At 41.5% G+C, this 13,925-nt stretch overlaps 1 protein-coding gene across 4 annotated transcripts in view; it reads right to left on the bottom strand.

The window, feature by feature from the left end:
* The window catches only part of LOC121690128, a 55,285-nt gene that overhangs the window by 24,597 nt on the left and 16,763 nt on the right, over window positions 1-13,925 (bottom strand). The window lies entirely within an intron of this gene.

The following is a 13,925-nucleotide window of genomic DNA, read 5'->3' as shown; positions in this document are numbered from 1 at the left end:
CGCATTATGAAATTGATGTCGGTGATAAGCGTATGAAAGATAACATGAAACTTATCTTAAAAGAGAAGCTGTTTGAAACAGGAGTCCTTAAAGTTGAAACGTTAGTGCAATCTGTCTCTGGTGCGTTAGAGGCTGCTGCTACGAGTGTGCCTGTGAGTCCATCTGCAGAAAACACCGGTTTAACGTTTGAGCAACGTAGACAATTGTTGGAAATGGAACTTGAAATGAGACAGCAAGAGGTGAGAAGGCTAGAACTGGAGCGCAGTGTGTATCAGCTTGGTAATGGTGGACGTGATACTTCAGCACGTACTTTTGATATTTGAACTAATTTGTGCTTAGTTCCGCCGTTTTCTGAACGTGACCCAGGTACTTTTTTCACTCTGTTTGAGCGTGTAGCAGATGACCGGCGTTGGTCCGATTCTGAGCGCACGTTGCTATTGCAGTGTATGTTGACTGGGAGAGCTCAGGAAGCATATTCTGCTCTCACTGTTGCTGAAAGTCGTGTTTATGCATCTGTTAAGTCAGCGGTGTTAAAAGCATTCGAGTTAGTGCCTGAAGCCTATCGTTTGAAATTTAGAACTTGGGAGAAAACAAGTAGGCAGACGCAAATGGAATTCGCCAGGGATTTAACAACGCACTTTAACCGGTGGTGTTCTTCTCTTGATGTCAACACACATGAGGCACTGTGTGACTTAATTCTTTTGGAGCAATTTAAAAACTCAGTTCCAAGTCACATAGCAACTTATTTGAGTGAACACAAGGTGAAGACTGCTGCTGAGGCTGCCTCCCTCGTTGACGAGTATGTGTTGACACATCGTGAGCGTGCGCAGAGCCCACAATGGTAATGGTGATGGCTTCCATAAATTCCAGCCAGGTAAGCGTTGGGATGGAGGTATGAAGTCTCATCAGGGTAACTTCAACAGTGCTGCTAATGGTCCACCACCATTTGATTCAAGCAAAATATGTAACTACTGTAAAGGTAGGGGACATTGGAAAGCTGAGTGGCCAGTTAAGTTATCTGCTAGGAATCATGTTTTTGGACAAGTAAAACCTAATGCCTTAGCTGTTCCAGTTGGAACTACATCTATTAACACTCTAGATGCTGATGTTTCTTGTGTTCGGCCTGTGTTCCCCTCTGTTTTTCCTTGTCAGCAGGAGCAAGTTTTTGATGGTGTCTGTGAGCGGCCAGACTTCTCAGCATTTCTGTCTGATGGTTACGTGTCACTAGTGGGAAGTGATACGAGGGTAGCAGTCAAAATTTTACGAGATACGGGCTCATTTGATTCATTTGTGGTAAGCTCTGTGTTGCCATTTTCTCAGTGTCCTGATACAGGGGACATGATTTTGATGGGTGGCATGGGTCTGAATGTGTTGTCTGTTCCTGTACACAAGTTTGTACTTGACTGTGGCTTTCTTCAGGGTGAAGTGTCTATGGGTGTCCGACTGGCACTGCCTATCGAAGGGGTGCATATCCTTTTGGGCAATTGTTTGGCAGGAAGTCGCGTTTGGGCTGAGTTACCATCTCCCATTGTAACCGCTTCTCCCGTTTTGAACATGCTTGATGCCAACTCACAGAATTTTCCTGATGTGAGTGTGCAGTTACCCGTGCTATGAGTCGTGTGCAGGCTGACTCAAAGCCAAAGCAGGATTGTGTTAACGAGGATGTGGATTTTGCTGTGTCTGTGCCAGAGTCTCTCCTGTCTGTCTCACGCAGTGAATTAGCAGCAGAGCAGCGTGCCGATTCTACCCTTGGTGAGCGGTTTGATCAAGTGCTGTCGGCGGTTGATGGTAAGAGTGCTGTCAAGGGATATGTTTTGCAAGGTGAGCTGTTGGTGAGGAAATGGGCTCTGCTTGGAGAGAATTTTGTGGGGGATCCTGTTTTCCAGATTGTGTTACCATGTAAGTTTCGTCAAGAAGTACTGAGTACATCACATGATCAACTAGGACATCTTGGTATCATGAAAACTTAGGAGTACATTCTCAGGTATTTCTTTTGGCCAAAGTTGAAACGGGATGAATCTAAGTATATCAAACCATGTCACACATGTCAGGTTACAGGGAAGCCTAATCAGGTCATTAAGCCAGCTCCCCTCGCTCCTATTCCTGTGTTAGCCCAGCCTTTTGAACATCTCATGATTCATGATTGTGTTGGTCCCTTGCCTCTGTCCAAGTCGGAGTGCAAGTACATGTTAACCATGATGTGTCAATGCACTAGATACCCTTCTGCGTATCCACTCAGTGTTATTTCTACCAGGTCAGTGGTTAAGGCACTTATACAATTTATTTCCATTTTTGGGATTCCAAAAAACATACAGAGTGATCGCGGCTCCAATTTTTCCATCACGCATGTTTTCTCAGGTGTTGAAGCAGCTCCGAGTGAAACATAACCAGGCTTCTGCGTATCACGCACAAAGTCAAGGGGCCCTGGAGAGGTTTCATCAGATCTTGAAGGCGATGTTGCGCAGCTATTGTGTTCAGCTTCAGCAGGAATGGGAGGAAGGCTTACCTTGGTTGTTGTTAGCGGCTAGACAGGTTGTTCAAGAAAGCACTGATTTTAGCCCTAATCAGTTGGTGTTCGGGCATAATGTGCGTGGGCCCCTGGATGTGCTTTGTGACTCTGTAACTGTGTCTGAACCTCCACAGTATCTGGTGAATTATGTCAACGGTTTCCGGCATCGGCTGGTTGTGGCTGTTGAGATGGCTAAGGAGAAGCTGTCCTCCTCCCAGGTTAAAATGAAACGTCTCTACGTAGGGGGAGGGAGTGCTCAGCAGCAGACTGCAAACCCAGTGCTGATGGCAGATACAGTGAGGGGTTATGTGTCTAGCAGTCTGGCTGTGCAGGATGACGATGGGGTGTCTGCACCTGATGAGACCAGGCTACGGGGTAGACTCAGGAATTCTGAAACATTGGCTAGCCTGGATTACTTGCTCGAGCATCTGTCTCTGGAGCAATCTGTTCAGCTTTCTGCTTTAATTGGGGAGTATGTGTGTTTGTTTGGTGACGTCAGGGCTCGAAATTAACTTTTTTTCTCAGTGTCCCGAAGCTGTCCCGAATTCTACTTGGCACTGTCCGGACTTAACCACCAGTGTCCCAAATTCAAGTTCTTTTCCCATTCTACATAATAAACAGCATAATAATCAGTAACTTGAATCACTTAATTAACTCGTTCTGGTCCACCATGTCAGATCTGAACAATTTATTAAACACCATTTTATTAACATTAATCATCTGCTGTTTCACACAACACTCATTTTCAGAGATTGCGCTTTTGGCTCTTTTTTGAGGTTGCACTAGACGTTCTCATTGTCCATCGTTTTGACTGACAGGGTTGTAAAACATTACGTCAATAATCTATTTTCATGCGTCTAATTTCAATGTCAGTTTACAAAGTAGCAAAACGGAGTTAGATCTGCTGCAACTATCCCGATGTAACAAGCTGTTTTGACATTGTAAACGTTCTCGACGAGTGTAAAGCAGTTTGCAGTTGCCACAACGTCGTCTATTGATGGAAAACATAGCGACGCTATAGAGGCTTAGACAACTGACCCACGTTTTGGTTTCGTAAATTAATTTGCCCTACTTCTTGACTGCAATGTAGTCAATTGACTGCTTGACATGTCATTTTTATTTTTCTGTACAATAAACAAATACATCTGCTTTATGCCACAGAATTACATTCATATTTGGAACTTATATAGTCCAATGCATCGTTACACTACGTTAGTGTTTCCCAAAACCATAGTAGCAACGAACGTTCACAACCACTATCGTAAAGTTGTGTACTACACCTCTCGACCTGTGGTAGAATGCTAGTAGAGGCATAGTTCTGGGGATCTTCATGTCAAAGAAGTCACTGACGCCAGTTATTTGTTTGCAAATTAATAATTATAAATATATTTAGGTTTCTAATTGATATTTACACTTCTCACCACCATACATCCATATTTTAAAATGCCCAAGGCAGAAAATACATAAATTAAGTAAATTTGCAGCCATGTGCACGTAAGTAAAAGTCACACACCTGCAGATAATAATAAGGTGGTGCGCACTTTTTGACGAGTCAGTTGAGAATATGTAGCCTTTGATTTTCGTGGGGGGGGGGGGGGGGGGGTCCTTGTTAGTTTACGCAAACCAGGCCAAGAAGGCTGATTCTGATTTTGATAATATGATCTGCACAAAAGATAAACTTAGGTAAACAACGATGTGAATATTGTTGTCAATCTTAACCAAGATTCGAACTCTTGGACAGGGGACTGATAACTGCTGCGCAACAGTGGCTGTCATCTGCCGGCCTTAACGCAATGCGCCACAGAATTATGTGCAGGTGCCCGTTCACGTGCTACTAAATGTCATTAACCACCTTAGTCCAGACTACTGAAGTTTGGAAACTATCATGATCCAAACTTACAAAGTATTATGTAAGTACGACAGTTTTGGGAAACAGTCGTAACTTACATGTTGGTTAGTTGAACGATGCATCCTGTTAGTAAAAAGCTAACCTCCGTAGTTGTACGGGAAACGCACCCCAGATTAGCTTGTAGGCCATTAGCAATCTGTTTATTTTATTTTATGAAGCCTATACAGTAGATCACTCGTCACATTCTCACTTTCAATAGACAGATGCAATAGCCATCAAGTATTGAGTATAAAGCAATTAAGATAGTAGCCTATACAAAAAGTACTTCATACCATCATAACAATTCGTTAAAACGAATAGCATTTTGCAACTTGACAAAACACTGGATTAAATATCGTAGGCACAGGAGAAAACTTGTACATCCATTGGCCTGTGGGGAGATCACATGCCAGTTGCCCCTCCCTTCAGTGCTATGACTCTGTTGATGACTTTGTCCAGATGGTCTCGCCAAAAAAAAAAAAAAAAAAAAAAAAAAAAAACTATTGCAGATATCAATGAGTCTTTGTTCATGGGTTTGGCCTCACAGCAGAGGCTTAGACAACTATGACCCACATTTTGGTTTCGTATATATTAATTTGCCCTACTTGACTGCAATGTAGTCAATTGACTGCTTGACAGGTTATTTTTATTTTTCTGTACAATAAACAAATACATCTCCTTTATGCCGCAGAATTGCGCACTTGGCCAGCCTATAGAGCGGGAACATTTTGGAGAGAATAGAGAATGTACGCACGCAAGAATCTGTAGGCTATTTGTGGCTGGTTACCAGCAAACAATGTTTAATGCATTAACTCAAGACGTCAAACGTTTTCTAAACAATACAAACAGAAAGTATGCAGCAGGCAGCAAATGTAGAAGAGTAATTTCCAGTGGAAGAACAAAATGCTGAATGAAGCGCAAAGATATGAAGTCATATCTGGCAAGTTGTTATTTTTTGAAGACTTAAATGGTTGGGCTATAGGACTAGTTTGCAAGAAGGAGACATAAAGCGTGAGCATGCCACACTATCCACAGCTGTGGTAGCGGGGGGGTAGGAGGATTACTATTAGCGCAGGATTTATATACATTTCTTCAACAGAAGGCCTGCCTCGAATGCAGGCTTGCCCAAAAAAAAAGGTCTGTGGTTTGCGCAGCCTACAGTAAGTAGGTCTTAGTGAGTTAGGAGTCCTCTAGACTTCTTTTAAGCTGTCAGAGGTGGTAAGTTGTGTTCGTTGGGGGCAGGACCGGATTAACAATTCATAGACACTTGGGAACAAATGTCTGATGGCCCCCCCTGCCCCCCAGTCAACGTGAATCGGGCAGTCAGTTAATAGGCCTATATCGTGAAGATTTGTATTGCCATTTAAGGCACGAGCGCATCTGTGAGGCCAAGCCTCACCAAGTAGCCCGTTTGTTTACAACGAACATTACATTTAATTAAACTGCTTATAGGCTATGCCGAAATTGATATTCAAAATGTTGAAACTGTGTCGGGTGAATTAGGAAAATGTTCTCAAAGTAGCCTTATGGCTGAAAGCTGCTTGGGACCCCCCCCTGTCAAGCAATAACCATACAAAAAGTTAAAAACAGATGACATGATGCGCGTCACTGACATAATGCACAAATAATATGGCCTAGATATTCCAATATATTTGAATACATGTGTTTATTTTAGAGGGGATATTCGAACGTCATTTTTGAGCAATTTTGACAGCCCTAGTCCACTGTAGGCTACGCCAATCGTCTATTAACACCTTCCACCTAACCCCGGTGAGTGGGGGTCGCTATAATGCGTGTGAAATAGCACCATTGAGTAGCCTATGCAAAATAGCCTTAAATCGTTCCGGTGTTGTGTGCCTTCTGGTTTCTCCACCTACTGGTTTCCTTGCGTGTGCATGCGCTGCAGCAGTTGTCAGACATTCACAAACAAGCTGTTTTAGGCGGTTTGAAGTCGCTTTTCATATGCCATTAGTGCTCGGCTACATTACAGCCACTCGGACAAAAGACATTTAAAAAAATATGTGTTTTGAAAACTAGCAAAAAACTGGATTCAATCCCGCAAAAGCAACACACGCGTGACTCTCTCCATCCTGATTCCCTACTCTTTGAGCCAACTAATGTGTTACGCGATACAATTAACTATTGTAGGCTACCATCAATTAATAACGTAGGCAACACCCAGGTAACATGTTGTCCAGGCTATCTGAAACAAGTGGTTGCCCTTCATCTACAACAACTCGTTACCTTGGGCTGCTACAGTCGTCAGTGCACTGTGCACAGTAGGCCTATTCTACTCTTTGTGGTTGATCAACTAAAAATAAAAGATGTATTTGGTGATGACGTTATTGTAGGCATAGTAGACCTAAATTCCGAGAAATTAAATGGTACGAGAAACGATATACATAGCCCACCAGACCGCGATGTCTTCAAGGGTTGAATGTAGGGAGTTTGCAAAAATTAGCGTATTTTTCAAGTCAATAAACATTCTTAATTTTCGAAATGTCTTTGTCAGGGAACATCTGACTTTTCAAAACCATAGGCCTAGTAGTCGCTCAGACAAGAGAATATAAGAATATAAGATAAAGGCAATACCATTTGTGTCACCTAATGCAGTTCAGTGAATTAGCAAGATGCCATCAGAAGCCAACAATCATAAAGCACCTGTGCGCGCACTCTCTCTCCACTGCGCATAAAGCTGTCTGCGTGTTGTAGGCTAGATTTGCGTGAGTTCTTTCTATCTGCTTTACTTTTGTGAGTTGCGACCACCTAGGCTATGTTATAGACGTTCTATGAGGTACCAGTGTTTAGCTGCGACACAAACAATAAGCTTTGGGGCAGTTCCAGCGTTATGGATGTGACAATTGGACTCATATTGGTAAACAAAATGCCTTAGAGTGGGGGCAAAATTAGTATCAGTGAATTAATTTGCATAACTTTTAATGTAACCTCTGTCCTCTGAATACTGAGAAATCCTCAAATTTCATATAATCAATTTCATCCTAAGAATACAAGGCATTTTATGAGCGTTATAGATGTGACATGAAATGGACACACTTTTGTGAGAGATTACAGGTTTTCTACAAACTCTGTGAATTGTGAAGGAAACTGGCGAAACTATGATATATGTAGCATGAAGGAGACTTGAATGAACACAAAAAGTGTTTCACGTTATGGATGTGACGTGTCTGAACCAGTCCTCGACAATCTACATAAAACACATACTTAAGTAGTGAATTTTGATATGAAACAATTGAAATAGTAATCATGAAAAACTAGCGATGAAATTATTGCTTCCTCAGTGCCCACTAAGATCCACAGGAAGAATCAGGACAACAAGTCATTTAAAATATAACATTTATATTTATATATAGAAATTTCTTTTTTTCTTTTACAGTCATCAATTTTGGTCAGTGATTCCCGGGTTACTGAAACACCAGGGAACATGAAACTTGGTGGCCACTCCCCTAAATAACTAGCCCTACCTCAACCGTTGCACCCAAGATAACAAAATATTTATGGTATGTTAGTCTCAAGAGCCCGCATCAACCTAACCCATACCCACTCATTTGTGATTTGCACACATAAAGTACATGCACACACACACACACACACACACACACACATACAGACAGGCAAGCACACACACACACACACACACACACACACATACAGACAGGCAAGCAAGTGCACACACACACGCACAAACACCCACCCACAAGAATGCAGACACAAACACACACATGCACAAACACCCACCCACATGAATGCAGACACATAAACACACAAACACAGCTACGCATACGCATGTGCGCATGCAAACACACAGACATACACACAAACACACAAACACAGCCACGCATACGCACATTCACACACACAGACACACACACACACACACAGACACACTCTTATAAACAAAAGCAAACTCACAGCACACACTCATTTACATGCACATGAGTTGCAGGAGTAGGAGATGGAGACAAATTGACAAGCGTGATTTATTTTTGCAAAGAGAATATGGAGGACTGAGGCGCGGTCATATTTTGTACCGCTATGTGGTACATCTAGTTTATTGCTGCCCTTACTCATGTTACTCTGTGGGTATTAGCTACAGAGGATCTGACACTTCAGGTCATATCGTGTCACATTTAAAATTAAACTGTGTTATGCAGATGTGAACGGCAGGCTGAACAGATCTGCAACAGAAGGAGGTTGCTATGTTAACTCCAGCTGCAAAGTCAGCCATCTTCACCAGCTAACACGATAATCCAGTTACTGTACAACAACAGTATGACAGTTACAGGAAGATAATCGCTCAGATTTTCGTTATTAGGCCACTTGAAAATAGGCTATGGCTAGGCTAATCACTGGAGGTATTTTAATATTATGTTTGTTTTGCTAATGGTTAGGCAAGGCCTCCCTGAGGTTTTGATCATCCTAATAATCTTTGAAATGTCAATTGTAAACACTAAGTTGAAATGCGTTGAAACTGACATGCCACCAGAACAGACGTTTTATCGGCTTTGAGGTATAATAAAGTCCCCAGTCTTGTAAATTCACATTATGTAACATCCATAACGTCACATCCACGTAAGAAAGGGGCACAATTTGGTCATCACACTTTACATTGATATAAATCAGCTTTGATATGATTTGCAGCTTTTTTTTCCATGGTAAGGATGACCTTTGCATGGAATTGCCCTTTGTCAGACTACTTTTAAAATGATATTCAGGGCTATATACATTTTAAACATTCGGGGCTGAAGACCCGACAAAGCCTTGCTTTAATTCTTCAGGTGGGAAGTGACAGGAATTTTCATACGAGAGACGCTCTCATTGGTGGTTAGTATATGGAGTAGGGGATTGACAGCAACATAGCCAATCACATTATGAGAGATGCTGAATTTAACATTAACTGCGATGTTTGATTTTAAATGAATGTAAATTTAGCCGGGACTGTAAGCTGGCACATGTGGGTGCTCGATGTTTTCCGGTATCTGCGCCTATGAGTCAGAGCATAGGGGAGAACCGGGACGAATGAAACACTTTTTAATTAAACGTAATTTACAATAAAAAAACTGAAAGTTAATATTTTGTCACTAGCAACATACATCTGTCCTTTGTCAAATACAGTTGCATGTATAGCTCTGAACAAAACCGGTATCGGCGCCTATGACAAGCGTATCTCGCGGTTGCATCCATTACAAACAAACATGCAATGTGAACGTCTGGGATTAGGGAGAGCACTAAATGCTCTACTGAATAAGCACAAAGTCAAGCCTTTAAATGAAAAACACTCTTTAATAATCAAAAAAATAAACACTAATGAAGTAAACATCAAAAATCGTTTATTGCCTGTAACTCCTTGATAACAGGACGTAACAGGAAGGCATTTGGCTGAGCAACGGAGGTTAATATGCTCTATATTTTGTCCAAATGATGTCTGTCTATCATCGTTGCACTCAGAGAAAACCAAAATGTTTAATTTGTCCTGCGTTTCTTCTACGGCTGCAAACGGGATTCACTCGCCGTTAACCAAATATTTCTTTATTAGGGCAGGGCAGGCATATTTCTGGCTATTAAATTATTTCTAAACCAGTCTGCTAAAGTCTGTAGTGAAGTCTGTAGGGTTTTCCAGGCTGCATTTCTTTTTACGAGACACCCTGCTCACTTGAGCCATCTACCGGTTGTTTGGGTTGTTGCAGCGGGAAAATACAAATTAAAGTTGCGTGACCCCAGGCGCGGACCGCGAGTGAAGCTGGCCAAGTCGAAGCACTCCCCACTGTAGCTAGCTGTGCTAGATAGACTTGCATGCATATTACAACGACACCAGGTCACATCATGTAAGGAACATACAGTATTGCAAATAAACGGAAACATACATTGCATAGCGACTTCAACTTTAGTAATTTATGATAAATGTTACACTACTGTGCACAGCCCTATGCTTTTCTGATGAGACATTAGCACCGGTTAGCCAACTATGCTAACGTTAGTTATCTATCGTAACACCGCCAATTATCACCACTTTTGTTCAGAAATTCTAAAACAACAATGTTTAACACTTCAAAATAACATTTGCTAAATGAACCTTACATTTTTCAGTAGCCATAGGTGTGTAGATTTGAACAAAATCTGGTTTGGTTCTTAACGGGAACATTTACTGCCTGAAATACCATGCTCGGAGTTCTAGTGCTGGCCTGATGGGTCACCTATTTACTAGGGCTGTAACAAAATGCGATTCGAAACCGAAATCGCGACACTCGATACGGTGTCGCGGTGTGAAAAGGCAGAACCGCGAAACACCCTTTCTAGTGTTTCACGCAGTGCTTTGCAGCTTACGCGGCTGTATAAGCAACACACATCCCCCGCTTTACTTACCGGTAGTCTATGTTGTCCAAAAATAAATAAATAATAACTTCATACCTCTCGTTGCCAGGGTTCTCAAGTCTCACGCAAAGGGCGTGAGACACACGCAATTCAACAAGTTCACACACTCACATGCACACCTTGCATCTCACGCAGAAATATTACTAGGGATGTCAAGGTATCTGCATAATTATTAGAGGCGCAAGGATACCAGAGGATTTCTCGCAGGGTTCAGAACTAGCGCACCACTCACCAGCCAAATAAATAAAATAAAAATAGCCACCGACATCAAATAAAAAAAAAAAAAATAGTGTGTTGTATCTGGGTAAAATTCCAAAATAGGGCATCCCCTCCCTGCAACCACGTTATGCTTGTGCGCTTATGTGGGGTTACACGTTTAAGATTTCAAAACTGCACCAAAATTATTATTATTTAGACATTCAACTGTCTGTCATTTAGTAAACCAGCCTATGGCACTTTAACAGTGTGTTTTATTTATAAACTAAACTGTCGGTCATTAAGAAAACATAATGATTGTGTTGTTGTAGCTTTGTGTAGCCTAACCCAGACATCAGCAACGTTCATTTTATACGACCAATCACTCTCGTGGCTGCCTGCACTTTCCCTGTAGTCACGGCTGCAACTTACGCACTCGTTTGTGCTTTTTAGCGGCGTGTTCAATCAGACACCCGTCTGAGCTTCCATGGACCATGTCAACAATGAATGAAAATTAGTTTATTATCAATGAGTGTTATCAATTTGAGCGAGTATGCTACACATACATTTTTTTCTAAAAATACAGGACTGCTGCAGACAATGAGCTGCCAACCATCATAATGTAATAGGGCATTTCCATGGAAAACTACATGTTTTGTAACATCCATAACGCCAATAAAATGTGATGGTATGATGTGAATGATTACAGGAAATTTGAGCATTTGCTATTTTTGGCTGAAGAATGTAAATGAGAAAAAAATGCACAAAAAATGAATGTTATCATTCACATCATACAAATGCCAAGGCATTTCACTGGCGTTATGGATGTGACAAAAAGTCAATTTTCTGTAATGCCTGGAATTTTCTGTAATTCTGGAATTGCCCAATAGCAGCCCAAAATAATGAACTTGCTGTCCTTATAAAAACAGAAAATAAAAAGTTGGTCTTGGCATGCACATTCTTGGTCCAATGGTTCAGTGACAATAGACTACTCAAGTGAATAAAGCAATTAGCTTAATAAATAAACTATTTGTCTCACTCAGTACATATATCTCGTAAATTGGTGAGCCATAGCATATCCCACCATCAAGATTATTATATTTCAAGATTCCAATCTTTCCCACCTAAATATGAAAAGTTATTTTTACTGACATGCTTCCTGGTGACATAAAAACACAAATGGTTTCCCTTTGATAAAGGCTGACATAAGAGACATAGCTATGCAAGATGGGTACAAATCCCAGACAGTCCTGAAAAATAAACAAAAATGTATGTATGGATGGATACTGTAGATACAACGACAAATTCAAGGTCTCAAAGGGTTAATGCTTCTTTCCAAAAACCTCACCAAAAGTCTATATTTAAGGGCTTATTTTTTAAAATGTCTTCTGGGGGAGCATGCCCCCAGACCACCCTAACTAAGCTGAGTTACCAACCTTTTGAAGTGGCCAGGGGGGCCCTTTTCACATCTGTGCCTAGGGGCCCACTGGCTGATAATCCGTCCATGTGTGCACACCTTTTGCTATATGTGCAAGTTTTACGCACTTATTATAGTACAGGGTGTCTCCCTCCCTCTCACTCTCCCTCCTGCTCAATGAACACGTGCAGCTCGGCAAACACAATCCAAATAAAACATTCACAATCGTGAAAGCAAGGACGCATATTAGACGACTAGCTAAATTACTATTAAATCCGCTTAGCATCATTAGCATGCTGCACATATTTGTAAAACTCTTGCATTCAAGTTGACTGATCATCTCAGTACGTTTCCCAAAAGGGCCTGTCCCAAGGAGAACAAGTAGCCTATTACCTTGAAACTTAAACACACATGGGGAAACTGAACCGTCCAATCAGTTGACTATGATAAGCTAGCTAACTATGCTCTGCTACTTTGTGTACAATATTTCCAGGCTTCAACCAGACAGCTGAATTAAAGCGGTAGAGTTGTAATAAAAATAGTAGGCCTAGGGTATAGGTTAATCTGCATACAGTGTGCGGTCATAAATATCAGACATTCAGTAAAATCTTTTTATATCAGGATATAAAATAATAGATATATTATACTATATTACAATCTAATCCTCTGGTTAAAATGTTATTTAATAAAACGCCTAGACCCCCCCCCCCCCAAAAAAAGAAAAATCGAGGTTCGTATTGAACCGTGGGTCAAAAATCGTGATACCAACCGAATCGTGAGGTTGGTGCATCGTTACAGGCCTACTATGTACGCCGTTTCAACGGCACATGAACTGTTAAATCGAGAATTCTCGTCATGAAATTAAAATTCCACTGGAGCTCCAAGCGGTTGTGTACACGCAAATTTCTGTCCGAACCCGGCCCGCGTCCGACAGAGTTGCGTCCGAACCCGAACCGAACCTGACAGGCATTTTCATTTTTATGTCCGAACCCGACCCGAGCCCGACGCAGATGATGCCTCAGTTATTCCCATGCTAGTGATTAAACGTTCACGTTTGTGGATAGCCTGTCTTTTTAGCCCATTAAATGGAACACACAACACATTGTCTACAGAATCAGATGAGCGTGCACGCACGCAGGTCACACACAGCACACATTAACACAAGAGGCCCAAGCAAGCATAGCCTATTGAAATAGAATTCTTGTCTTACCATTGACGGAAAGTCGTGAAATGAACTGCAACAGTCTTTGAAACTACAGTGCCTCTGTCACTGATATGCAGCATCGATGTTAATTGGTGAGGAAATCCTCATCCAGTTGAACGAGACGACCTTATAGCCTAGGCTAACAACTTTAACGTCACCCAAGACTGTGCATATGTGCATAACCATTTGTTTATGTAGTCGTGACAACGCGTGTGCATTTCAGGCTGCATGCCTGAAATGCATTGTCACGATAAACAAATCTTGCACACAGGAAGAAAGCTATTAGGTATTTTTTACATTTGACTTTATTCTCAAAAAACAA

Source organism: Alosa sapidissima, chromosome 18 (genome assembly GCF_018492685.1).
Source record: "Alosa sapidissima isolate fAloSap1 chromosome 18, fAloSap1.pri, whole genome shotgun sequence".
In the NCBI taxonomy this organism is placed as follows: domain Eukaryota; kingdom Metazoa; phylum Chordata; class Actinopteri; order Clupeiformes; family Clupeidae; genus Alosa; species Alosa sapidissima.
This window is presented reverse-complemented; position numbering and strand designations above follow the sequence as displayed.